The sequence below is a fragment of the Stomoxys calcitrans genome, chromosome 4 (assembly GCF_963082655.1).
Source record: "Stomoxys calcitrans chromosome 4, idStoCalc2.1, whole genome shotgun sequence".
Taxonomy (NCBI): domain Eukaryota; kingdom Metazoa; phylum Arthropoda; class Insecta; order Diptera; family Muscidae; genus Stomoxys; species Stomoxys calcitrans.
In genome coordinates this window covers 130,703,007-130,726,750 of record NC_081555.1, presented here as the reverse complement: position 1 = coordinate 130,726,750, position 23,744 = coordinate 130,703,007, and the positions used below count along the sequence as shown (strand labels likewise).

General features: G+C 38.4%; 17 non-coding genes across 17 annotated transcripts; 12 read left to right on the top strand and 5 right to left on the bottom strand.

The window, feature by feature from the left end:
* Positions 1–627: 627 nt before the first annotated feature.
* On the top strand, positions 628–700 carry Trnak-cuu (transfer RNA lysine (anticodon CUU)). The gene has a single exon. It is a non-coding gene; the product is annotated as a tRNA-Lys (tRNA).
* Positions 701–781: 81 nt separating this feature from the next.
* Trnai-aau (transfer RNA isoleucine (anticodon AAU)) lies at positions 782–855 on the top strand. Its single transcript has one exon. It is a non-coding gene; the product is annotated as a tRNA-Ile (tRNA).
* Positions 856–3,701: 2,846 nt separating this feature from the next.
* Trnak-cuu (transfer RNA lysine (anticodon CUU)) lies at positions 3,702–3,774 on the top strand. The gene has a single exon. It is a non-coding gene; the product is annotated as a tRNA-Lys (tRNA).
* Positions 3,775–6,316: 2,542 nt separating this feature from the next.
* Positions 6,317–6,389, top strand: Trnak-cuu (transfer RNA lysine (anticodon CUU)). Its single transcript has one exon. It is a non-coding gene; the product is annotated as a tRNA-Lys (tRNA).
* Positions 6,390–6,483: 94 nt separating this feature from the next.
* Trnai-aau (transfer RNA isoleucine (anticodon AAU)) lies at positions 6,484–6,557 on the top strand. Its single transcript has one exon. It is a non-coding gene; the product is annotated as a tRNA-Ile (tRNA).
* Positions 6,558–7,089: 532 nt separating this feature from the next.
* On the top strand, positions 7,090–7,162 carry Trnak-cuu (transfer RNA lysine (anticodon CUU)). Its single transcript has one exon. It is a non-coding gene; the product is annotated as a tRNA-Lys (tRNA).
* Positions 7,163–7,256: 94 nt separating this feature from the next.
* Positions 7,257–7,330, top strand: Trnai-aau (transfer RNA isoleucine (anticodon AAU)). The gene has a single exon. It is a non-coding gene; the product is annotated as a tRNA-Ile (tRNA).
* Positions 7,331–9,735: 2,405 nt separating this feature from the next.
* On the top strand, positions 9,736–9,808 carry Trnak-cuu (transfer RNA lysine (anticodon CUU)). The gene has a single exon. It is a non-coding gene; the product is annotated as a tRNA-Lys (tRNA).
* An 82-nt stretch (positions 9,809–9,890) lies between these two features.
* Positions 9,891–9,964, top strand: Trnai-aau (transfer RNA isoleucine (anticodon AAU)). Its single transcript has one exon. It is a non-coding gene; the product is annotated as a tRNA-Ile (tRNA).
* A 4,861-nt stretch (positions 9,965–14,825) lies between these two features.
* On the top strand, positions 14,826–14,898 carry Trnak-cuu (transfer RNA lysine (anticodon CUU)). The gene has a single exon. It is a non-coding gene; the product is annotated as a tRNA-Lys (tRNA).
* A 339-nt stretch (positions 14,899–15,237) lies between these two features.
* On the top strand, positions 15,238–15,311 carry Trnai-aau (transfer RNA isoleucine (anticodon AAU)). The gene has a single exon. It is a non-coding gene; the product is annotated as a tRNA-Ile (tRNA).
* A 340-nt stretch (positions 15,312–15,651) lies between these two features.
* On the top strand, positions 15,652–15,725 carry Trnai-aau (transfer RNA isoleucine (anticodon AAU)). The gene has a single exon. It is a non-coding gene; the product is annotated as a tRNA-Ile (tRNA).
* A 1,513-nt stretch (positions 15,726–17,238) lies between these two features.
* Trnai-aau (transfer RNA isoleucine (anticodon AAU)) lies at positions 17,239–17,312 on the bottom strand. The gene has a single exon. It is a non-coding gene; the product is annotated as a tRNA-Ile (tRNA).
* Positions 17,313–17,726: 414 nt separating this feature from the next.
* On the bottom strand, positions 17,727–17,800 carry Trnai-aau (transfer RNA isoleucine (anticodon AAU)). Its single transcript has one exon. It is a non-coding gene; the product is annotated as a tRNA-Ile (tRNA).
* A 77-nt stretch (positions 17,801–17,877) lies between these two features.
* Trnak-cuu (transfer RNA lysine (anticodon CUU)) lies at positions 17,878–17,950 on the bottom strand. Its single transcript has one exon. It is a non-coding gene; the product is annotated as a tRNA-Lys (tRNA).
* A 1,088-nt stretch (positions 17,951–19,038) lies between these two features.
* Trnai-aau (transfer RNA isoleucine (anticodon AAU)) lies at positions 19,039–19,112 on the bottom strand. The gene has a single exon. It is a non-coding gene; the product is annotated as a tRNA-Ile (tRNA).
* Positions 19,113–19,219: 107 nt separating this feature from the next.
* Trnak-cuu (transfer RNA lysine (anticodon CUU)) lies at positions 19,220–19,292 on the bottom strand. The gene has a single exon. It is a non-coding gene; the product is annotated as a tRNA-Lys (tRNA).
* Between the last annotated feature and the right edge of the window lie 4,452 nt (positions 19,293–23,744).

The window sequence follows — 23,744 nt, the reverse complement described above, 5'->3', positions numbered from 1 at the left end:
GATACCGAAAGCTATACTGTCCTCCTTCTTACATTCTTTCAGAAACAGCCTCGTCTTCTCATGATCCGAATCTCCTCTTAGGATTGTCGTCCTACCGATAGTTTCGCTGTTTCACAGTGCTACATGTACTTTCGTCGCCCACGCCCATAACTCGGACTGTGTAGCTCCGAAAGGCTTTGAGCTTACCGCCGATTTTGATGAAATTCTGTACACATAACAGGATGATCACATTATTCTCAACTGAGTAGCAAATGCTTTTGGTGGTTTGTAAACAATATAATGAACTGTTAATAAAACTAGTGTCGTGTAGCTGCCATTGGTAACACTTCGTGACAGCTTCCCTTTATATTTGTAGTCTATATTAAAAAGTAGATCTACATTGCATAGACTTTCATCCTTTCCAAATTCAAATATTCTTAAATAAACGTACCATGATCTGAATATGTCAAATAGGTGTAGGTATCAGTTTAAAAGTATGCCATATTTAAAACTCAAGGTTTGTGTATCGTATTTATCACAGATATTGGGGACTATAGCTTTTAGCAAAATCTGATATAATCTCTAAACCTCTAATGCTGTAAAAAAAAATCCCTGCTCAACATTTGCCTAAATTTACTTACACAACATGCCCGGCTAGCTCAGTCGGTAGAGCATGAGACTCTTAATCTCAGGGTCGTGGGTTCGAGCCCCACGTTGGGCGAAGTACTTTTTTTTTGCTCTATCAAAAAAAATCTGTTTGTAGTATTTCTCATAATGATGATTTCATACTTTAATGTCTATTGGCCCATTAGCTCAGTTGGTTAGAGCGTCGTGCTAATAACGCGAAGGTCGCGGGTTCGATCCCCTCATGGGCCACAAAATACTATCTTTTGAGAGATTTAGAAACTTGAAAAATCCTGGCTCTTCAAATATGGTAGGTCCGTTAGGTCGCAGTGTAAAAAAGCTATTGCCCATTATGTGCCTTATGGGAAATTTCCGTATAATAATAAAAGTTCTACAAAATATCAGAATAAAGAAGGATATAGAGTGGGGATTTATAATATAACTATAACAGGCCATTAAATATCGGCAACAGCAGAATATGCTTTGTGCAAATATGCGGCAATATTTAAATTAATATATGTGGTTTTAACTTAAAAGACCTTAAATACTGTACTTATAGAAACAAAATTTGGCAAACAACTATTAAATGCCATTGGAGAGCATAATATGAACCAAAAATCAGCCTGTTTCGTGTACAGCCTTCAAAAATTGAGATATTTAATTGAGACTTTTCACAGATCCGTATTTCTTTAATACGCAGTTTAAGTTCGGATCATATTTGCATATAGCTGGCATATAGACCGATGTTCTGATTTAAAGTTTCGAGCTCACAAAGGTCGCGTTTGGTGAGTTGGGTTGGGTTACCCGACATCTGGACCGAATATGGTCCACATCAGACAACATTTGGATATAGCTGCCGTAAATTGGTCTAGGGACTTAGGGCCTTAAGCGCGTAAATGGCGCATTTGTTACACGATTTCACTGAAATTCGGAACAGCGAGTTGCAGTGGAGCACCCGATATCCGAACGGAGTATGGACCATATTTATATATTTATAACTGTCATATGGACCTATCCGCGAATTCAGGGTCTTAAGCCAATAAAAGGCGCATTTATAACCGGGTTACGCTGAAATTTGGAACAGTGAGATGGGTTGGGCTACCCGATATCCTAACCAAGTATGGTCCACATCACGCTTGAATTTAGCTGCAAAATAGACCGAAGTGCCGAGTTAAGGTTTAAAGCACATAAAAGGCGCATTTATTATCCGATTTTGCTGAAATTTGGAACATTGATTTGGATTTGGCCACCTGATATCACAACCGAGTGTAATCAACAGCTGATCTGCTGGTTTAAGGTCTTAAGCACTATCTGCGGGTTTAAGGTCTTAAGCACATTTATTACCTGATTTGGTTGAAATCTGGAGCAGTGAGTTGTGCTAGGCCAACCGATAACCGAACCGAACATGGTATACATTAGACCTTTTTTTAGATATAGCTACTCTCAGGTCCGCTGATTTAGGTCTTACGCTAATAAAAGTCTCATTTACTAACCGTCTTCTTTGACATTTTAATCTATAACTTACATAAGGTTTCTCGGTACCTGAACCAAAATTACCCAGATGGACCCATTGTGGATATAGTAAAGTTATAATAAATCAAGTAAAAGTGTACTAAGTTCGGCCGGTCCGAATCTAGGGAACTCACCACCATGGATTCTTTTTTTTTCAATCAATCAACACGCAGAGGATGTCCACTATATATGCAGTGCACTGCGTTGAAAAGGATAGTTAAGGATAGGAGGGGGGAAAGAGGGAGCAGTGGTTATTGACACTTGCTTTGAATTTCTGGATGTCGTAAGTGGCGGAAAAAACGTCCGCCGGAAATCAATTCCATATACGAACCGTCCTTGCGAAAAAAGAATTCTCTCGAAGAAAGAATTCTCCGATCAGCTGGCCAATCGATTACAAACCGGTGCGCGTTTCTAGAAAAACCTTGTATTTCTGACAAACAACCTCAAGTCAGGAATCAGAAGACTGATTTCCGAAGAACACACACCGTGGACGAATCCATGGAACAGCGCCACACAACCCAAATTTCGACAATGTTCAAGCGAAATAATAGAGATGGATACCCTACCATCACCAATCAACACCAACGCCTCTGGACGCGGTCAAGCAGTTCCAAGGATGATTTTGGAGCTCCGGCCCATATATGCGAATTATATTCCATCTTCGGCCCCATCGGATAAAAATTGAGGCTTGCAGGGGCTATAGATGTCAAATCAGGAGATCGGTTTATATGGGGGCTATATCAGGTTAGGGATCGATTAAGACTATACTTGGCAAGATTGTTGAAAGTCGAAACAGAACACTATGTGCCAAATGTCAGCTCAATCGGGTAACAATTGCGGCTTTTAGGGGCTCAAAATGTCAAATCAGCAGATCGGTTTATATGGGAGCTATATTAAGTTATAGACCGATTCAGACCATACTTGGCACAATTGTTGCAAGTCGTAACGGAACACTATGTACAAAATTTCAGACCCAATCGGTTAAAAAGAACAGCTTATAGGACCTTAAGATGTCAAGTCGAAGGACCACTTCATTTGGGAGCTATATCCAAATCTGAGCCGATATGGCGCATTTGCAATCCCCAACGACCTACATCAATAAGAAGTATCTGTGCAAAATTTCGTACAGCTAGCTGCTAGATCGCTATCGCGATTTCGACAGAGGGACGGACATGGCTTGATCGACTCAGAATGTCGAGACTATCAAGAATATACGGAATGACTAGATTAGTAAACCACCCATCCTATGGTAGTGGATGTAATAAGATGATAGATATATAAAGTGTTGGGGGTTGGTATTCAAAGTTAATTAAAAATTTTTAAATCCTATGTAAATAAAGATTAAAACATTAAATTTTATTTTCATCAAATTTATTAGCGATCAAAATTAAAATAATTAACCGTCTAGAATTATCTTATCATTCTGAAGTATTGACGATTGTATTACCCAAGTGATAATTGTTTAGACAACTATCCATCTTGAGCATAAATAGATTTCCATTTTAATGTTAAAACATGTATGTTTAGAGGAAATATGTGGGAGAAATTTTGTGTCGAAAATTTTGTGTAAAAATGCCATTTCAAATGCCCGGCTAGCTCAGTCGGTAGAGCATGAGACTCTTAATCTCAGGGTCGTGGGTTCGAGCCCCACGTTGGGCGCATTTGCACTTTTTTTAGTATTGGGCCCGTAAGCTCAGTTGATTTATTTTTTTTTTTTGTCATAAGCTGGATGCCTTACGCATCTAACTATTGCCGTCGCCGTATGCCAGGCTTGGTCTCTACCGGCTTAAAGCCTACCTTTTCTCTCGGGATATGCAAACCACCTCGGCACCGCTCTCGGATTACTTCGAGGTGGATCCCCTTGTGGCTCTTACGCTAAACATCTCAGTGTTCCTGCGTTCAGGTTCCCTCTCTATAAAACAGTCGCTATATCATTAAGGTCGCGGGATTTGATCCTCTCATGTACCACAAACTGCTTTGTTGAAATTAACCATGACCTAAAATATACGATTTGCGAATCTTTCGACACTATGTTTAGATCCAGGAATTCCTTGTGATTTTTAGTATCCTGCATAATAGTAGTTAATGTGAAATAAGGTCTTAATTCTTTTGATGATAACTGGGAACCTTTTTAAGTCGATGAATCTTCAGAGATCCCTCCGTCCGTATGTCTACCCAAATTACGCTTCCATTCGAATAAGTATAGCCGCTCGAATATTTTACTAAATACTTTACTTCTTGCTGTAACAGGCGTTGGACAAATGCACTGTCTAGAATATTGTCCCATATTAATCTATATTTTGATTCCATATGGCTAAGCTAACAATCTTCCCTCTATGAGGTATCTTTTATATAAATGGTCATATTGCACCTAATAAAAAGATTTGAAAATTATGCATGGAGTCTTTTCTCCTTTGACTTCCAAAAACTATTCTAAGTATGGTCCAAATCTGTTCATAACATGATATAGATTCCAAAGAAAATTATCTCCCGATAATACATTTTAAGCATATAGATGGCGCAATTCTTATCCGATTTGGTTGAAATTTTATACAACGACTTTTGCTAAGACTTTCAACATGCGTGCTAAATATGGTTGGAATCGGTCTATAATTTGATATAGCTTTCTTACAAACCGATTTCCCGATATTACTTCTTGAGCTCCTATAGGCTGATTGGCTGAAATTTTGCACAGTTACTATGGTCTCTAACATCCAAACCAAGTATGGTCCGAATCGGTCTATAACCTGATATGGTTCCAATAGCATGGCAATTAGTATACCCACGCCCATAGGATGGGGGTATACTAGTCTAGTCATTCTGTTTGTAACACCTCGAAATATTGATCTGCGACCTCATAAAGTATACATATTCTGGACCGTCTCGACATTCTGAGTCTATCCAACAATTTCCGTCCGTCCGTCTGTCGAAATCACTATAGTGATAGAACGCGCAAAGCTAGCTGCTTAAAATGTTGCATAGCTATTTCTTATTGATGTAGTTTGTTCCCAATGGGTTGTATCGGTTCAGATTTGGATATAGGTCCATATATACCGATCCCCGGTGACTTCTTGAGCCCTTAGAAGCCTCAATTTTCAGCTGATTTGACTGAAATTCGAACAAAGGCTTGAGTTTTGATTTCCAATATCTATGCCAAATATGATCCGAATCGGTTTATAAACAGATATAGCCCCCATATAAAGCGATCCCCCGATATGACTTCTTGAGACCCTAAATGCTTAAATTTTCTTCGGATTTGGCTGAAATTTGGAAAAAAGACTTGTTATGACTTTTAACATCCATGCCAAGTATGATTCGAATCGGTCCATAAACAGATAAAGCCCCCATATAAACCGACCCTGGATTTGAATTCATGAGCCCTTAGAAGCCTCAAATTTCATCCGATTTGAGTGAAATTTGGAACAAAGGCTTGTGTTATAACTTTCAACAACCATACCAAGTATGATCCGAATCGGTCTTCAAACAGACAAAGCACCTATAAAAACCGTTCTCCGTATTTAACTTCTTGAGCCCTTAGAAACCTCAATTTGGCAGAAATTTTAAACAAAGATTTCAATTATGACTTCCAACATCCATGCCATATATTTTCCAAATCGGTCTATAAACAAATACAGCCCCCATATAAACCGATCCCCGGATTTGACTTCTTGAGCCCTTAGAAGTTTCAATTTTCATCCGATTTGTCTGAAATTTGGAGCAAAGACTTGAATTATGACTTTCAACATACATGCCAAATATTATGATATAGGTCCCCCTAAGTACCGGTATGACTTCTTAAGACCAAAATAATTCAAATACAAACTCAGTTAATAAGGATACATTTTTAGCGGAATCCAAGATTCATTATTACTGGGAAAAGAATCTGACAAATGCGATTCATGGTGGAGGGTATATAAGATCCGGGCCGGCCGAACTTAGCGAGCTTTTGCTTTTTTCAATTTAAATATGCTTCATCGCTAGGATAAAAAAGATGTCTGTGCCATATTTAAAGACGATCGGAAAAAATTGCAACTTGTACCTTGTACTCAAAATAACACGAACAGACAGCCGGACATAGGTAAATTGAATCAGAAAGTGATTCTGAGTCGAACCGTAGACTATAAAAATTCTTATTTTCAAAATTTTTTATTAAAATTATTTTAGAAAACTATGATCAATAAATGTATTTAAACGAGGACACGCCCGGCTAGCTCAGTCGGTAGAGCATGAGACTCTTAATCTCAGGGTCGTGGGTTCGAGCCCCACGTTGGGCGAAGTATTTTATATAGAAAAATATGAGTATTTATTTATTTTTCTAATTGATTATAATATGTTGATAAAACAGTGTTGTTGCGATAATGATGCCGAGGCCCATTAGCTCAGTTGGTTAGAGCGTCGTGCTAATAACGCGAAGGTCGCGGGTTCGATCCCCTCATGGGCCACAAAACTGTTTTTGAATGAATGTGTGGAGAAAATTATGGTAAAGGTAAATTAGGCAGAAAGAAGCCAGCCCCAGCCTCAAGGTCGGACGTCTTTTCATATTTCATTGTCCTTGACAATTTCAATATATGGACGGACTTATAGAAAGATTGTATATTAGGTTGGGTAAAAAAAAGAAGTAAGAAATAAATAAAAAATGGTTTAAAAAATTAATTCTAAATTAATATCTAATAAATGAAAAATAACAAAAAATAACTAAAAAATAAATAGAAACTCTATGAATAGAATAATCATAATAACTATTCAATAAATAATCCAGAATTAACACAATAGATGCAGTCCATGTGATATACGGGGTTGGTATATTCTAGATAAAAATTGTTTGCTTTACTTTATGTGAACTGATTGTACAGTCAAGTCAATGTATACGAAATTTAATCCCCCATCTGGTCTTAATTTTTCTAAATTTTGTAATTGGTTCTTACTTTCAATATTCAGAATTTTAATGAGAATGTTTAACAGTACTTGTATAATGCCCGGCTAGCTCAGTCGGTAGAGCATGAGACTCTTAATCTCAGGGTCGTGGGTTCGAGCCCCACGTTGGGCGACTTAATTTTTGAATGTATTTGTTATTTACTCTTTTGTTATATAAATTTTGCAAATTGTTGGGGCAATAAAGATGTCCTTCTATCAAAAAGCAAGGCCCATTAGCTCAGTTGGTTAGAGCGTCGTGCTAATAACGCGAAGGTCGCGGGTTCGATCCCCTCATGGGCCACAGTATATTTATACCCTACACCACCACTGTGGTACTGCGTATTATAACTTTGTGTCCGATCTTACAACATGTGCACACAATTTTATCAAATCTTTAATTTTAGCCGATATACGATTTTAAGACAATAACAGTCACAATTTAGATCTTAATGTAAGAAAATCTTGCAAGGTTATATTCGATATTTTAAAAGGCATAACAAAGTTAAAATCTGACTAGATGTTGACATAGGTTCTCAACGTGTTAAAAGTTGTACCTTGACTTCGTGGTGTAGGGTTTTTTATTATCGGCAGCATCCGACTTTTGCCTTTCCTTACTGGTTTTTAAACGACATTTGAAAGGCCTCGAGAGGAGGAAGATATATCTGCTATATAACCCATCTGCCGGTTAACGGTCTTAAATCCATAAAGGCCTCCTTTTTTTCGATTTCGCCGAAATTTGAAACAGTATTTCTACTAAGGGCTCCGACAACCGACCCGGACCATATTTACAAATAGGTCCATATTTACAAACATGTGGCTATCATTTTGACCGGTTTGCCAATGTAGGGTCTTAAGTCCATAGCAGGTGCATTTATTACCCGATTTCGCTGAAATTGCGAATAGTGAGTTTTATAATGTTCGTCGATATCCTTATCAAATATGGTCTATATATTTGGAAATATTGGGTCGCCCAAGAAGTAATTGCGGATTTTTCATATAGTCGGCGTTGACAAATTTTTTCACAGCTTGTGACTCTGCAATTGCGTTCTTTCTTCTGTCAGTTATCAGCTGTTACTATTAGCTTGCTTTAGAAAAAAAGTGTAAAAAAAGTATATTTGATTAAAGTTCATTCTAAGTTTTATTAAAAATGCATTTACGTTCTTTTAAAAAATCCGCAATTAGACTAGACCATATGGGCTTTGGCGTATCAATGGCTAACATATAATGTCATAACGACGATTGGCATAAATATCTTCTCAGACAGCCATTAAAACCCTGGAGAAAGTATTTCTGAATACAAAAACCGCCCTCGACTGGCACAGATCTCTCAATGAGGTGGCTGAAAAGTTCAAAATTCAGCTGTTCTGGATGCCGGACCACAGAGAATTGTAAAGCGGACAAGATTGCGAGACTAGTGACTACCCTACACATTCCAGGAATACTGAAATCTGTGGGTATGCCTCTAGCGACATGGGACAGGACAACGAATAATAGATGGCCACAAAGAGGGGCTGCAAGCATTCCAAAACTATGTGGTATAATCTAGACTGGAAGAGGTCTACCGCTTTGCTGTCACTGGTTAGGACAGACGTCTCAGTCCGTCCGTCACGACAGGTCATTTTCTAAACGGAAAACATGCTGACGGGCTGAAGGTTGCCTGCAACGACTTTTGCAGAAGGATATCGAAGAAGAAGAGACTATAGAACACCTTCTGTGTGTGTGGCTTTAGGTTTTCATTTCTTTGAGAACCTGTCTGATTTTTTGAAAACATCGAAGAAGAAGAGACTATAGAAAACCTTCTGTGTGTATAGGTTTAGGTTCTTATTTCTTTGAACTCTCTGATTTAGTGGATGTGAACATTCGCAAGTTTTTGAGCTTTTAAAACGATCTGGATGGTTCAACGGTAGGAAATAGGTATCTTCTGTTCCTGTGGTATCACAATGGACGAAAGCGTCTAAGTGAGTCTGATGGCAGACTGTCACTTAAACCTAACCTAACCTATGGTACAGATCAAGCTGCATTTAGATAAAGCTGCCATATAGACCGATCTTCAGCTTCAGGGTCTAAGTACCATAAAAAAGGGCATTTATTATCCGATTTCGCTGAAGTTGGAAACAGAGAGCTGCTTTAAGACGCCCAACATCCAAACCATATATGGTCCAGATCGGATCATTTTTAAAAATAGCTGCCTATAGATCGACTTGAGTTGGGGGAAATTTGATATAGTATGTTGTATTAAGACTTCCGACACGTATATTATCCAGATCGGGTCATATCTAGATATAGCTATCATATAGACCATTCTGCCGATTTAGGGTCCTAAGGCCATAAAAGCCGCATTTATTACCCAATTTCTTTGAAATTTGGAACAGTTATTTGTTTAAAGCTTCTCGGCACCTTAACCAAATATGATTAAGATTGACCTATAGTAGAATTATAATTAAAGAGGATTATAAATACATCCATGGTGTTGGGTAACTAAATGTTGGTGGTGGCCGAACTTATGCGTTTTTACTTGTTTAATTTTACATGGTGATCTTCGTCACCATCGGTGCTTGTAAGCAAATATTTTTTTCAATTTCAGCATTTTTATATGAAATTCTACTGCATCTGTTGTCTGTAAAACATATTTAAATTTTAATTTTTAATTTGTATGCATTTTTTTGTCGGACAGTGTGAACAATAGATGCATTGATTTGTGGACATGCCCGGCTAGCTCAGTCGGTAGAGCATGAGACTCTTAATCTCAGGGTCGTGGGTTCGAGCCCCACGTTGGGCGCATTTGTTTTTATTTTTCCTTGTCTACGTTGTTTCGAGTTTAGCCATTAAAAAATATATACATATTTCATAATAGCATATGTGGCCCATTAGCTCAGTTGGTTAGAGCGTCGTGCTAATAACGCGAAGGTCGCGGGTTCGATCCCCTCATGGGCCAATTTCAAGTTTTTATGAGACAAAATATTACAAAAGAATTTAAAAATTAAAATATACCAGTAAAGAAAGGTAAAAGTTAAGACTGGCGTTGCCCCGGCTGTATAAATACTCTACACCCCTACCCTATACGAAGTACAAAGTGTGAGCTGTATTGTATCTGAACCAATTTTGAGGAACCTCGGCGGATGTTTTCAGGTCGGGGATTATCCCAACCAAATTTCGTGAAAATATGTTCAAACTGTAATAACTACTGTTGAAAAATAACAACATTATGGCAAATTATCCAAAATCTGACGAACATATATATAGAAGCTACATCTAAATCTGAAACGATTTCGAACAAACTGTTCAAATAATGTGGTGCTCGTCGAGGAAAGCATTGTAAAATTTTCGTTAATAGTGAAGTGAAGTGAAAATCAGGCAATATATATATGGTACATATATCTAAATCTGAACCGATTTCTCTAATTCACCAGTAATATTAAGGGTCATAAGCTTTTACATATCAAACGGCTTTGAAATCGGGCGATTGCAAAAAAAGGGGGGAACCGTAAAAGTTTTTGAAAAATTTTTAAAACTAGGTTTAAATTTTAGTACAAGGTGGAGTCCTGGGTGAACCCCGAAACTTTCACAACGTCAAAAAGCGATAATTATACTGACAGATTGCAGGTAAATGTGTTTGCATCACAAATAACCCGTTTACCCTCCCAGTCACTAACAGATGCTTTAAACAAGTTTTAAAGTCTTCGGATCACCTCTCTTACGAAAAAATTGGCTCTCCCTGCATTAAAAAGAGTCTTTATATCGATAAAAGGCGCCTTTAAAATACGCAACGTACTAAAACAAGTAACAGCGTGCTAAGTTCGGCCGGGCCGAATCATGGAAACCCATCACCATGGATTTTGCTAAAAATGTATACAAAACAAAATTTAGTTGAAGGGCATAATTTTATTTCACATACCCAACTTCTGTCAAACCAGCAAAAATTAAAGCTTCTAGGAACCGAACAAGTATAATCAAGAGACCGGTTTACATGGGAGTTATATCAGCTTATAGACTGATTTGGACCGCACTTGGCACAGCTTTTGATAGTTATAACAGAACACCACATGCAAAATTTCAGGCAAATCGGACAAATATTGCGGCTGGTATAAAAAACTAACCAAAAGTAGCCGGCAAGAGAAGAGTACTATATTTTGTCCTATTTTTCTCCAATTTTTTAACCGACGTGTGCAAAAAAAATATTATTCGCTTCAGTTTTTCAACCGTGTTCGCATGATACCAAACGTGCGCATTTCAGTACCATACGGTATTAATAGTAAGGCAACACCGTATAACACAAAAAACAATACCAGATGGTATGGATGAACGACAAAATGATTTGTACCGTTTGGTACTAGTCTTATTACCGAACTGGTATTGGTTTTAATACCAATCTGTTATTGGTTTTAGTACCAAACCGTTATTGATTATTCCACCCCCTAATGAACCAAAAAAAAATGAAAATAATTTAATCTTATTTTATTTCGATTATTTACGTTAATATCTACAAAAAAATTGTACAATTTCGATTCTCATCGCATTCGAGTATTTGAACAGGTTTTTACGCACTCAAATTGTATTAAAACATTTCATTTATTTAACAAATATGTTATAATGGCGACAAAATTGTAAGTACAAAGCTCAACAAGATTTCCGTCAATCCTTAATAGCCTCCTTTGTCTGGTATTGAATTGATACCAAATGGTATTATCTTTACCAATGACGCGAATAAAATAATACCAGTCGGTATTGGCAAAGTACCGCCATTTTTCTATCAGTGTATGGGTCGATCTGCCCATTAAGGGTCTGATACCCACAAAAATAGAGACTTATTTTAAACTTCCCAACGTTCGACTCTAAATATGATTTAGACCGGGCCATATTTAAATAAAGCTGCCATATAGATCGATCTGCCGGTTAAGGGTCTGAACACCAAAAAAGCTGCACTTAATATCTAATTTCGCTGAAATTTAAAATAGTGTGCGTTATTTTAATCCTTCCGACATTTGACTCAAATATGGTTCAGATAAGACTATATTTAGATATAGCTGCCATATAGACCAATCTGCCGATAAAAGGTCTGAAACCGATGAAAGCTGCATTTATTACCCGATTTCACTGCAATTTGAAGTTTCGAGTTGTTTTAAGCCTGCCGACCAGAATATGATCCAGATCAGACTATATTTAGTTATAGTTGTCATATAGACCGATATTTTATTTTAGGGTCTTAATCTCATAAAAAACGGATTTATTACCTGATTTCGCTGAAACTGAGACTTGTATAAGAGTTCTCCAGACCAGCTCCTATTTAAATATAATTATGGATATGGTAGTTGAGTTTTAATATAAAATATTATTGGATTAATATATCCATGGTAGTTTGTATCCAAATTAACTTTGTTATACAGGGTATTATAAATTTGCCCATTTGATTGCAACGCTAAGAAGGAGAAGAGCTAGACCCATTTATAAGTATACCGACCGGCTTAGAATCACTTCCTGATTCCGTCTCTCTGTCTGTCCATATATTCTTGTGATCAAGTTACAGGTCGCATTTATTGTGTGATTGTCTTGAAATTTTTCACTTTGGCCCAAGGACGAACGCTATTTATTTTTAAAAAAATCGGTTCAGACTTAGATATAGCTCCCATATATATCTTTCATCCGATATGGCCCTTTAAGGCTGTAGAATCCACAACTGTCGTCCGATCTTTACAAAATTTGGCATTGGGTGTTTTATTTGAGGTCTACATATGTGTGCAAAATTTGATGAAAATCGGTACAGATTTAGATATAGCTCCCATATATATCTTTCATTCGATATGGATTTTAAGGCTGTGTAAGCCACATTTTTAGTCCGATTTTTAAAAGATTTAGCCCGAGGTGTTTTATTTAACGTCCTAATATGTGTAGAAAATTTTTTGAATATCGGTCCGGATTTGGATATAGCTCCCATATATAAGTTTCATCCGATATGGTTTTTTAAGGCTGTAGAAGCCACAATTTTGGTCCAATCTTTACAAAATTTGGCATTGGGTGTCTTATTTGAGATCTACATATGTGTGCAAAATTTCATTAAAACCAATCCAGATTCAGATATAGCTCCCATATATATCTTTCATCCGATATGGAATTTTCTGGCTGTAACAGCCACAGAGAAAACGGCCGATCTTTGCATAATTTAGCATGAGGCATTTTATTTTGCGTTCCAATACGTGTGCAACATTTTAAAATCGGTTCTGATATATCTCTCATATATATATTTCGTCCGATATGGAGTTTTAAGGCTGTAGAAGCCACAATTTTAGTCCGATCTCAACAAGATTTAGCACGAGGTGTTTAATTTGACGTCCCAATAAGTGTGCAAAATTTCATAATACAATATAATTTGGTTTCGATTTAGATATACTACTACCCATGACATAATTACCAGGTGGTGTACCGTAAACAGCTGAGTAAAATTTTTTCTCGCGAAGTGCACTATCTGTCAACTAGTTTTGGTTGTGTGTGTGTACAAAAAACAAAAAAATGGCGCGAACTAGTAACATACACGAAATCAGGGTTGCACTAATCACTGATTTTGACAGATAGTGCACTCAATATTTTGTTGTTGGTCAGTTGCCACCACCTGTAAATGAATATAAAGGGTGATTTTTTTGAGGTTAGGATTTTCATGCATTAGTATTTGACAGATCACGTGGGATTTCAGACATGGTGTCAAAGAGAAAGATGCTCAGTATGCTTTGACATTTCATCATGAATAGACTTACTAACGAGCAACGCTTGCAAATCATTGAATTTTATTACCAAAATCAGTGTTCGGTTCGAAATGTGTTCAAATTTTGACAAATTTTGTTTAGCGATGAGGCTCATTTCTGGTTGAATGGCTACGTAAATAAGCAAAATTGCCGCATTTGGAGTGAAGAGCAACCAAAAGCCGTTCAAGAACTGCCCATGCATCCCGAAAAATGCACTGTTTGGTGTGGTTTGTACGCTGGTGGAATCATTGGACCGTATTTTTTCAAAGATGCTGTTGGACGCAACGTTACGGTGAATGAACACATTTCGAACCGAACACTGATTTTGGTAATAAAATTCAATGATTTGCAAGCGTTGCTCGTTAGTAAGTCTATTCATGATGAAATGTCAAAGCATACTGAGCATCTTTCTCTTTGACACCATGTCTGAAATCCCACGTGATCTGTCAAATACTAATGCATGAAAATCCTAACCTCAAAAAAATCACCCTTTATCTTGCTACTACCCGACTTTTGTCTTTCCTTACTGGTTTATTTTCTTAAAATAAAAAATTTTTTTTTATTACTCCATTTTCGTGGAATTCAAAAAATTGTTTTTAAGTAAAATGTGAGTAGCCAACTTAATATACACTCCCTTAAAATACCTCCAATTAAACTTGGTATACATATTGAAATATTTGCTACCTATTCAACAGAACCACGTGCTAAAATAATATGTATGTACATATATACATACCTACTTATATCATGTTTAAAATAATAGATGAGTGTACACAGACGTGTGAATATGTTTGTACACATTTAACAAATTATTGCTGAGAATGAATATGCCCACGGACCATTTCAACACGTCATACTTGTGTAGTATTTTTAGAATAGAATTGCGTTTCTCCTCGTTAATCTTAAACTATCGGCCAAACGAGCGATGAAAATGATTGTGGCTAAACGCCGCTAACTACACTCGCACACATAACAGTGTTCTTTTCACCCCGTAAACAGAAAGATGTGTCGACGACTTTGCCTAATGGGTGGATGTGGTTGTTAGTGCAATGATCGTCACATGCCCGGCTAGCTCAGTCGGTAGAGCATGAGACTCTTAATCTCAGGGTCGTGGGTTCGAGCCCCACGTTGGGCGCAAGAAATTTTTTTATTTTAAATTTTATTGAAAAAAATTATTAATTAAATTTTTTAGTAAGACATTTTATTAGACATATCTATCCACTATCAATTGGTAATTACGTTTTTGGCACTGATTGAAGTACATACATACAAATATATATTCTTGATCGTGTTGACATTCTATTGTATTATTTTTTTAGTAGGTATGCATCCTATTTTTGCTTTTAAAGTTTTTAGCTTTGCTAAAACATAATTTAATTATTTTTATTATTATTTTGTTTTTGTTTTTTATCATTTTTTATATGCCCAATTTTTGTATATGCGCAATCAGAAAATTTAAAAGGTTTTTTATAGCGGCCCATTAGCTCAGTTGGTTAGAGCGTCGTGCTAATAACGCGAAGGTCGCGGGTTCGATCCCCTCATGGGCCACAACAATTATTTTACTTAAAAATTTTATATACAAAATATACCCACTAATCGGAAAATAAAATATGAAAAATGTCCCTTCTGTGAGTCAAATAAAGAAGTTGATCTTTAAGGAGCTGGGTATATAAGAACGACATGTATCGTACTTGTCACAAAAGTGGTAGGTGTACTATAAGCCTTCAATATCAAATGTTAACCAATTTTGATGGATATACGACTGTATATCAGTGATGTTAAGGTTTCAAACAAGTAAAAACGTCCTAAGATTGTCCGGATCGAATTTTGGAAAAAGGAGTCTTGAGAACAGCCATTCTTTTTATTCTATTTGCGGGAAATACGTGCAGGCCCATTAGCTCAGTTGGTTAGAGCGTCGTGCTAATAACGCGAAGGTCGCGGGTTCGATCCCCTCATGGGCCAGACTTAGACTTTTTGATATTTCAGAGCCTAAAAAGAATTAAACCAAGTAGAAACATATTAAGTTCGACCGGGCCGAATTTTGGATGCCCGGACCTCGCATACATCATATCGACATTTGTAGAAATCAAATGAAACAAGTAAAGGTGAACTAAATTGGTCCGGGCCGAATCTTATATATCCTCCATAACGAATCGAATTGTCAAGTTTTTTGCACGATTTATCTTAATAGGTAGATAGTCAATATATAGATAAGAATTGCTTTCCGTAGTTGCTCAAGAAGTGAAATTGAGAAAGGTAATATGAGGACTATGTCAGGTTATGGGCAGATTCTAGCTACACTTGGCACGAAGGTTTGAGATCATAGTTGGAGTTAATGTGCAAAATTTCAAACAAATCGAGAAAGAATTACGGACTCTAGGGAATCAAAAAGTACATTCGGAAGATCGGTTTATATGGGAACTATATCAGCTTATGGACTGATTGGCGTGAAAGTTGGAGGTCACAGTAGAAATCATTGTGCGAAATTTCAGCCAAATGACAAAAATTTCAATCACAATCGTAATTTAAAAAAATTGTAGATTCAATTAAAAAAATAATTGCAATCGCCAAAATTTCAATCCCAATCGTATTTGAAAAAGAAAATCCGGATTCAATTACAAAATGATTGATTCAATTAAGTTTTTAATTGAAAACATTTTATTTTCAATTAAATTTTAAATTGAAAAGATTTTCATGATTTCGTTTTGCCGATTGAAGTTACTCAATGAGGCGGTAGCCATTGCCGATGAAAAACTCCATTGAGCCAATCCGTCATATACAACCGACAAACATGGGATTGCCTAAAAAGTGTATTCATGCAGCGATGTTGCTAAAATTCGGTTTAGTGATGTGTATAAGGCCACTGCATATCCGTTTGGAATATGATATAAACATATAGGACATAGCTGCCATAAAGACCAATATCCCGATTTTAGGTTTTGGGCCCATAAAAAGCTCATTTAATACATGATTTTATGGAATTTTGAAATAGTCCGCTATGTTAGACTTCTTGACATCCGTGCATATTTAGATACAGTTGCCATGTAGACCAATTATATGAATAAACCTCTTTTGTTCCTGAATGTTGTATTTTTCACCGGATTTTAATGAAACCTAATATATATAAAACTAAGTCGTTCGGCGCTGCTGAATTTCTGTTAATGGGTATAAAAACTGATTTCAAGGTCACAAAATTTCAAAAAACAAGGCTACTTACTTTATTTAACACATTTTTCACCATACTTTATCAAAGTTTCTCTGCAAGAGAACGACGCTAAAGGAGTGGATTGTATCACTGGCCTAAAAGTGAATCTAGCAGCACTAATTGCTACGGGAGAATATTCCATTCCCATATTTAAATTAGCAAAAACCTTTTAGAAAATGTTGACAAAATTTAATTTTGATCGAAACTTTCCACAATAATTGTCATAGCAAATCTTTAAAAGATATCAGTATTTTGAAGAAAATACAAATTTGGCCCATGAGGGGATCGAACCCGCGACCTTCGCGTTATTAGCACGACGCTCTAACCAACTGAGCTAATGGGCCATATGGATCCTTCAAAAAAATATAAATTTTTATAACAATAATAATTTTATAACAATAATAACAAATTGGCAAAAAACGTGAACGTCCAACGTTGGGCCCAAAAATCGGGAGCTGTCCCAGGGGTAAAATTAATTTTGCCCCATATAAGTCCTTTTTATATCTATTACTGGAATGTCTTATATATCAATTGAAGAGACTTATAAATGTAGATAGAGAGATCGCCGAAATCATTTTATCTGAAATAGTGAAGAGAACAAGTTGACCGGTAGGTTAACCCCTTCTACCTATAACAAATGGAGCTATATATATATTGGATCAATTATTCTTCAGCCGATTTTTTTTTTTGTAAATCAGCGTATAATTTGTTAAGATCAGATTTTTAAGTTTTTTTTTTTGGTCTATAAAAACTGTAGTTGGCCCATGAGGGGATCGAACCCGCGACCTTCGCGTTATTAGCACGACGCTCTAACCAACTGAGCTAATGGGCCCACATATATATGAATGTTACCACAATACTTAATATAATTTATTAAAAATTTAAACTTAAGATAAAAAATTTATAGTGCGCCCAACGTGGGGCTCGAACCCACGACCCTGAGATTAAGAGTCTCATGCTCTACCGACTGAGCTAGCCGGGCAAGTGGTCACAGGGGGATATGTTACCTAATTAAGCACAGTACTAAAGAAACAAGTAAAAATGGGGTTGGGAAGAACGTATCCACCACAGATATCGTGTCGGCACGTAACTGCCGGAGTCTGTTAGCTGCGGAAACCTAGCATTGGCATTCGAAAAGTTCTAATGCACAGTGGGATAGAACCAAAAAAAAAAGTAGTAAAAAAAAGCCGTGTGAGAGCGGGTAGAGAATCGGAATGGTAGTAGCTGAGTGAGATGGTGTGTAAAATTACCAGGCCCTAGTAATTTAATAAATTAAATTGCACACATTCGCTAACACCTTAGCTCAAACCATTCCAAATTCCAAAGAGATATCTTTACCCGTTCTCACACTGCATATTTTAAACGTTTTTTCCGGTTCAATCCCACTGTGCAACGTCTCATCATTTTCCCAACACAAACTGTACACAAGCTGCAACTTGCCGCACTTATTTCCCGGGTTCGACCGTACTGCTTCCTGCTTCCTCTCAGTAATAGCCTTGTCTTCTCACGATCATGTACCCACGACCTTAATTCGGACTGCGTCGTCCTGAAAGGTTTCGCATTTATCAAGTTTATTAATGGCAGTCCACTGGCCCTTACAGCCAAGTCGTGTGTGGACTCTCATTACCCCTTTCCCTCAGGGCCCGGCACACAAACGAATCCATCCCCGGTCAAAACTCAGCCGAATATCTGGAATTATAAAAGCTGGCGTAGCCGTGGGCGGTGTGCCCACGTAAGCATATATTTTGAAGGGGTTTTCAAACACAATTCAACACAAAACTTTGAAAATCGGACCACAAATGCTGACTTCGAAACCCAAACCATTTTTTTTTAGGTCTTGGAAGCCAATATTTAATACTCACCAATAGACCCCAGTATGCGCATACCAATACACACTTATGTCCACTTTTTTTGTTTTTTATCCCACTGTGTAAAGGTTAGGCGTCTTATGAGAATCTATCAACAAATATTTTAATAATAATGGCGCCTGTGCGATTTAGTTTACAATGGTGAAGTCTTACAACAAACTGTAGTACCGAAGGCACTTTTCTTTTATAAAAATTTTAAAGCTGGCCCATGAGGGGATCGAACCCGCGACCTTCGCGTTATTAGCACGACGCTCTAACCAACTGAGCTAATGGGCCCACATATATCTATATAAAAATTGAGTAAATTAAAAGAAAAAAATAAAAACCATAAAAAAATATTTAAAAAAGAATTAAAAAAAAAAAATGAAAAACAAAAATAAATGCGCCCAACGTGGGGCTCGAACCCACGACCCTGAGATTAAGAGTCTCATGCTCTACCGACTGAGCTAGCCGGGCAATTTCAACACCGGGCGTGATATTTCACAACAAAAAACTATAAGCCTTCGCCTTATTAAAGAATTTTGTGCACGTTGTTTACAAATACAGGGTGATTCATTCACTGAATTAATGATTTGGGAAAAACAAGTAAAATCGTGCTAAGTTCGGCCAGGCCGAATCTTGGGATTCTGGATCTGGATGGATTCTGCTAAGAATTTCACAAAATAAATTTAGTTAAAGGGCTAGCAAAAATTAAAGCTTCTAGGAACCGAATAAGTATGATCGAGAGATAAGGGAGCTATATCAGGAGCTAAATCAGGTTATAGACTGTTTTGGACCGTATTTATCACAGTTATTGGAAGTCTGAACAGAACACCGCATGCAAAATTTCAGCCAAAACGGACAAAAATTGCGGCTTGTAAAGGATCAATAAGTCAAATCGAGAGTTCGCTTTATATGGGAGCTATATCAGGCCCAAGACCGACATGGATAGTACAGAATACTACGTGCAAATATTTAGTCAAATCGGACAAAAATTGCGGCTTCCGGGGGCTCAAAAAGTACAATCGAGTGATTGGTTTATATGGGAGCTATATCAGGCTCAAGACCTACATGGACAATTGCTGGAAATCTTAACAGAATACTACTTGCGAAATTTTATCCGAATGGGATACAAATTACGATTTCCAGAGCTCAATAAGTCAAATCAGGAGATCGGTTTATATGACAGCTATATCAGCCTTTAAACCGATTTTGGGCGAACTTGGCACAGTGGTTGAAAGTCGTAACAGAACACATGATGCAAAATTTCAGGCAAATGAAACAAAAATGTCGGCTTCTAGGGGCTCATAATATCAAATCGGGAGATCGGTTTATACGGGAGCTATAGCAGGTTTTATACCGTTTCAGGCCATAGTTGGCACGTATATTGAAGGTCATAGCAGAAGTCATTGTGTAAAATTTCAGGAAAATCGAACAAGAATTGGGCCCTCTAGATGTTCAAGAAGTACAATCGGGAGTTCGGTTGATGTGGGAGCTATCAGGTTATGGACTAATTGAAACGGTTTATATGGGAGCTATATCAGCTTAGGATCCGATTCAGATCATATTTGACACGTACGTTAAGGTCTTAAAAAAAATTCATTGTGCAAATTTCAGCCAAATCGGAAAAGAATTGTGACCTCTAGGGGCTCAAGAAGTAAACTGGGAATATCGGCTTATATGGGAGCTATATCAGGTTATGGACCGATTCATTTGTATTTGGCACGTATGTTGAAGGTCACAGAAGAAGTCAAATTGCAAATTTTGCCAATGAACATTCCACTTAGGAACAGGGGCAAACTTCTCACATATCAATGAGCGCAGTCCGGTTTAAGTTTAAGCTTAATGATAAGGGACGAGTCCGAACGGCGTGCCGCAATGCGTCACCTCTTTGGAGAGAAGTTTTTACATGGCATAGTACCTCACAAATGTTTCCAGGAAGTGAAAACTACCACTGAACAATTTTCTGATGGTTTCGCCAGGATTCGAATCTATTCACTGCGCTACGGTGGCCCCCAAGACATTATACAAAACTTCATCTAAATCGGATAAGAATTGCGCTCTCTACAGGCTTAAGAAATATAATCTGCAGATCGGCTAATTTTACATTCCTAACCAATCTACACTGATAAGAAGTATTTGTGCAAAATTTCAAGCACCTAGCCTAACTTTTCGAAAGTAAGCGTTTAAAGATTAACAAATGGACAAGCCTAGATCGACTTAAAATGTCATCGCGATCAAGAATATAAAAAGGCAATAAGTTCGACCGGGCTGAACTTTAACCAGCTTATGGCAAAATTTGAATAAAAATGCATCATTTATGAACCCATAGCAGCTTTATCGAAATATGGTCCGCTTTGGACCAAAGTCGGCGCAGACGACGATTGGTCTTATAAATTCAATTCATATTTAAAGTTTGTAAGACAGAATATTGATCTTTATGGTAGGTATAGACCCATCTAAACCATATAGGGCACGGATATCGAGAAGTCTTACATAGGTCACTATGGCAAATTTTAGCTAAATCGGATAATAAATGCGCATTTTATGGGCTCAAGGATTTTAATCGGAAGATCGGTCTCTATGGCAGCCCCGATGGGGCCCATATTGAACGCTGATGTCGACGGGCCTTACACAGCGCAATGCTCAAAATTTCAGCAAATTTATGGCCCCAGGGACTAAACTCCCAATCCCCACGCAAGCACGGATGTACCTACGCCGGAGCTTATGGCACCCCCCTGGCACCAGACTTACCTTAGGTACGTTAACAAGTTCACCCAGATAGAAGATACGGCACCCCAGAAAGGAGAGCCCACGTCCCTGCAGACCCGGTCATCAACACAGCAAGTGCTCAATAGTCTCCTTTTCATCCTCATCGAGGCAACACCTACAGAAGTCATTGTGCGGTATTGCCATGCGCGCCGCCATACGGCCTATGGCACAGTGCCCTGTTATGACCGCTGTTAAGGTACTCATGGAACGCCAGCAAATCCCTCGTCCTCCTCCGGCCGATTTTAGGGCAGAGCGCCTTTGCAGTCCAGCAACCATCCACCGACGCCGCCCTGGTCATCCCCTCTACTGTGTTCAATAGCTCGATAAATGGCACGTATGCAAGACCATTTCCTGAAATCCTCTCATGTCCAGGAACCCATGTTAGTGTCACATCGTGGTACCGGAGCCTATCCAGGGACTCCAAACAATCCGCCACGTATCTCGACCTCACCATCCTCGAACCCAAAGCCTTTGAGCGCCGCCATACTGTCCACAAAAATCCTGAGTTTTGAGAGCGGTAAATCCTTTACCAGAATATCTCTTGCGGCTATTGTAATGGCACAGATCTCTGCCTGAAAGACCGTGCACTCGCCCTGCAGTCTCAGAGACATACCGATATTGTGTGCGTCAGAGTAGACCCCCAATTCAGTCGCTGACTCCATCTTGGAGTCATCGGTGTAGATCGAGGACTCATCCTCCTCAAGTACAGCATTCGCTCTCCAATCATCCCTCTCAGGAAAACGAATCGCGAATACGCTCAACCCAATCGGCACTGGTGCCAGGTAGTCGGATATCCTCCTCAGTCTACCCTCTGCATCCATAACACCCACAATCGAACTGTGGCCGCAACCATCTTCCTTCAGCATGCCGTGCATGCCCTCAGCCTAAGCGCGACCTTGGAGGTGCAGTTCCGAATATGGGCCTCAATGGGCTGCATATCTAGCATCGCTTCCCGGCCTGCCTGCGGTGCGAATCTCAATGCCCCTGTGACCCCGACGCAAGACAGTCTCTGGACCTTCTCGAACTCCGTCGTACGCGTCCTCTTCTCTACGGCCTTCCACCATACCAGTGCTCTATAGGCAAGTACTGGTCTCACGATGACCGTTACATCCAATAAATCATCTTGGAGGTTGGCCCCCACTACTGAACATCCTTCTGCAGGAGTAAAAAACAAGCGCGGGTGAAGAGCACCAGCTCCGTCTTCTCTGTTGGTTGGCCCTCAACCCATTTCTGGTAGCTTATCGCAACAACCTCCTCATACTGAAAGGAAAAGCTTCGTGATAAAAATGAAATCTTACGTTTATCTATGAAATTTTTCATAGATATTGAGCTTCATTGCATAAATGACCACAGTTTCATTTACGTGAACCTAACTGCAGTGACCATTCTATGATCTCGCTGATCGTCGACCTGCCTCGGACCAGCAGCAGAATAAGCGATAATCCTAGGGCCATCCCCACCGAGAACCAACAGGATTTCATTAATCAAGAGGTTCCATAGAATCGCCGAGAAAACACCGACATGGGACGTTCCTCTGGTTAACCGCCTTCTGACCCCACCATCTCCCCGTGCGGTTTAATGCAGCGCTATCGATCCTATCTCCACATTATTGAAGCCCCCCTCGATATTCAAGAAGGCGTAATAATTTTTAACAATACAAAGACAAACCGGTTTAAAAAAATTAACAAAATATATAAGGAACAAGTAAAAGCGTGCTAAGTTCGGCCGGGCCGAATCCTATATACCCTCCACCATGGATCGCATTTGTCGTGTCCTTTTTCCGGCATCTCTTCTTAGGCAAAAAAGGATATAAGAAAAGAGTTGCTCTGCTATTAAAACGATATCAAGATATGGTCCGGTTCGGACCACAATTAAATTATATGTTGGAGACCTGTGTAAAATTTCAGCCAATTCGTATAAGAATTGCGCCCATTGGGGCTCACGAAGTAAAATAGAGAGAACGATTTATATAGGATCTGTATCGGGCTATTGACCGATTCAGACCATAATAAACACGTTTGTTGATGGTCATGAGAGGATCCGTCGTACAAAATTTCAGGCATATCGGATAATAATTGCGACCTCTAGGGGTCAAGAAGTCAAGATCCCAGATCGGTTTATATGGCAGCTATATCAGGTTATGAACCGATTTGAACC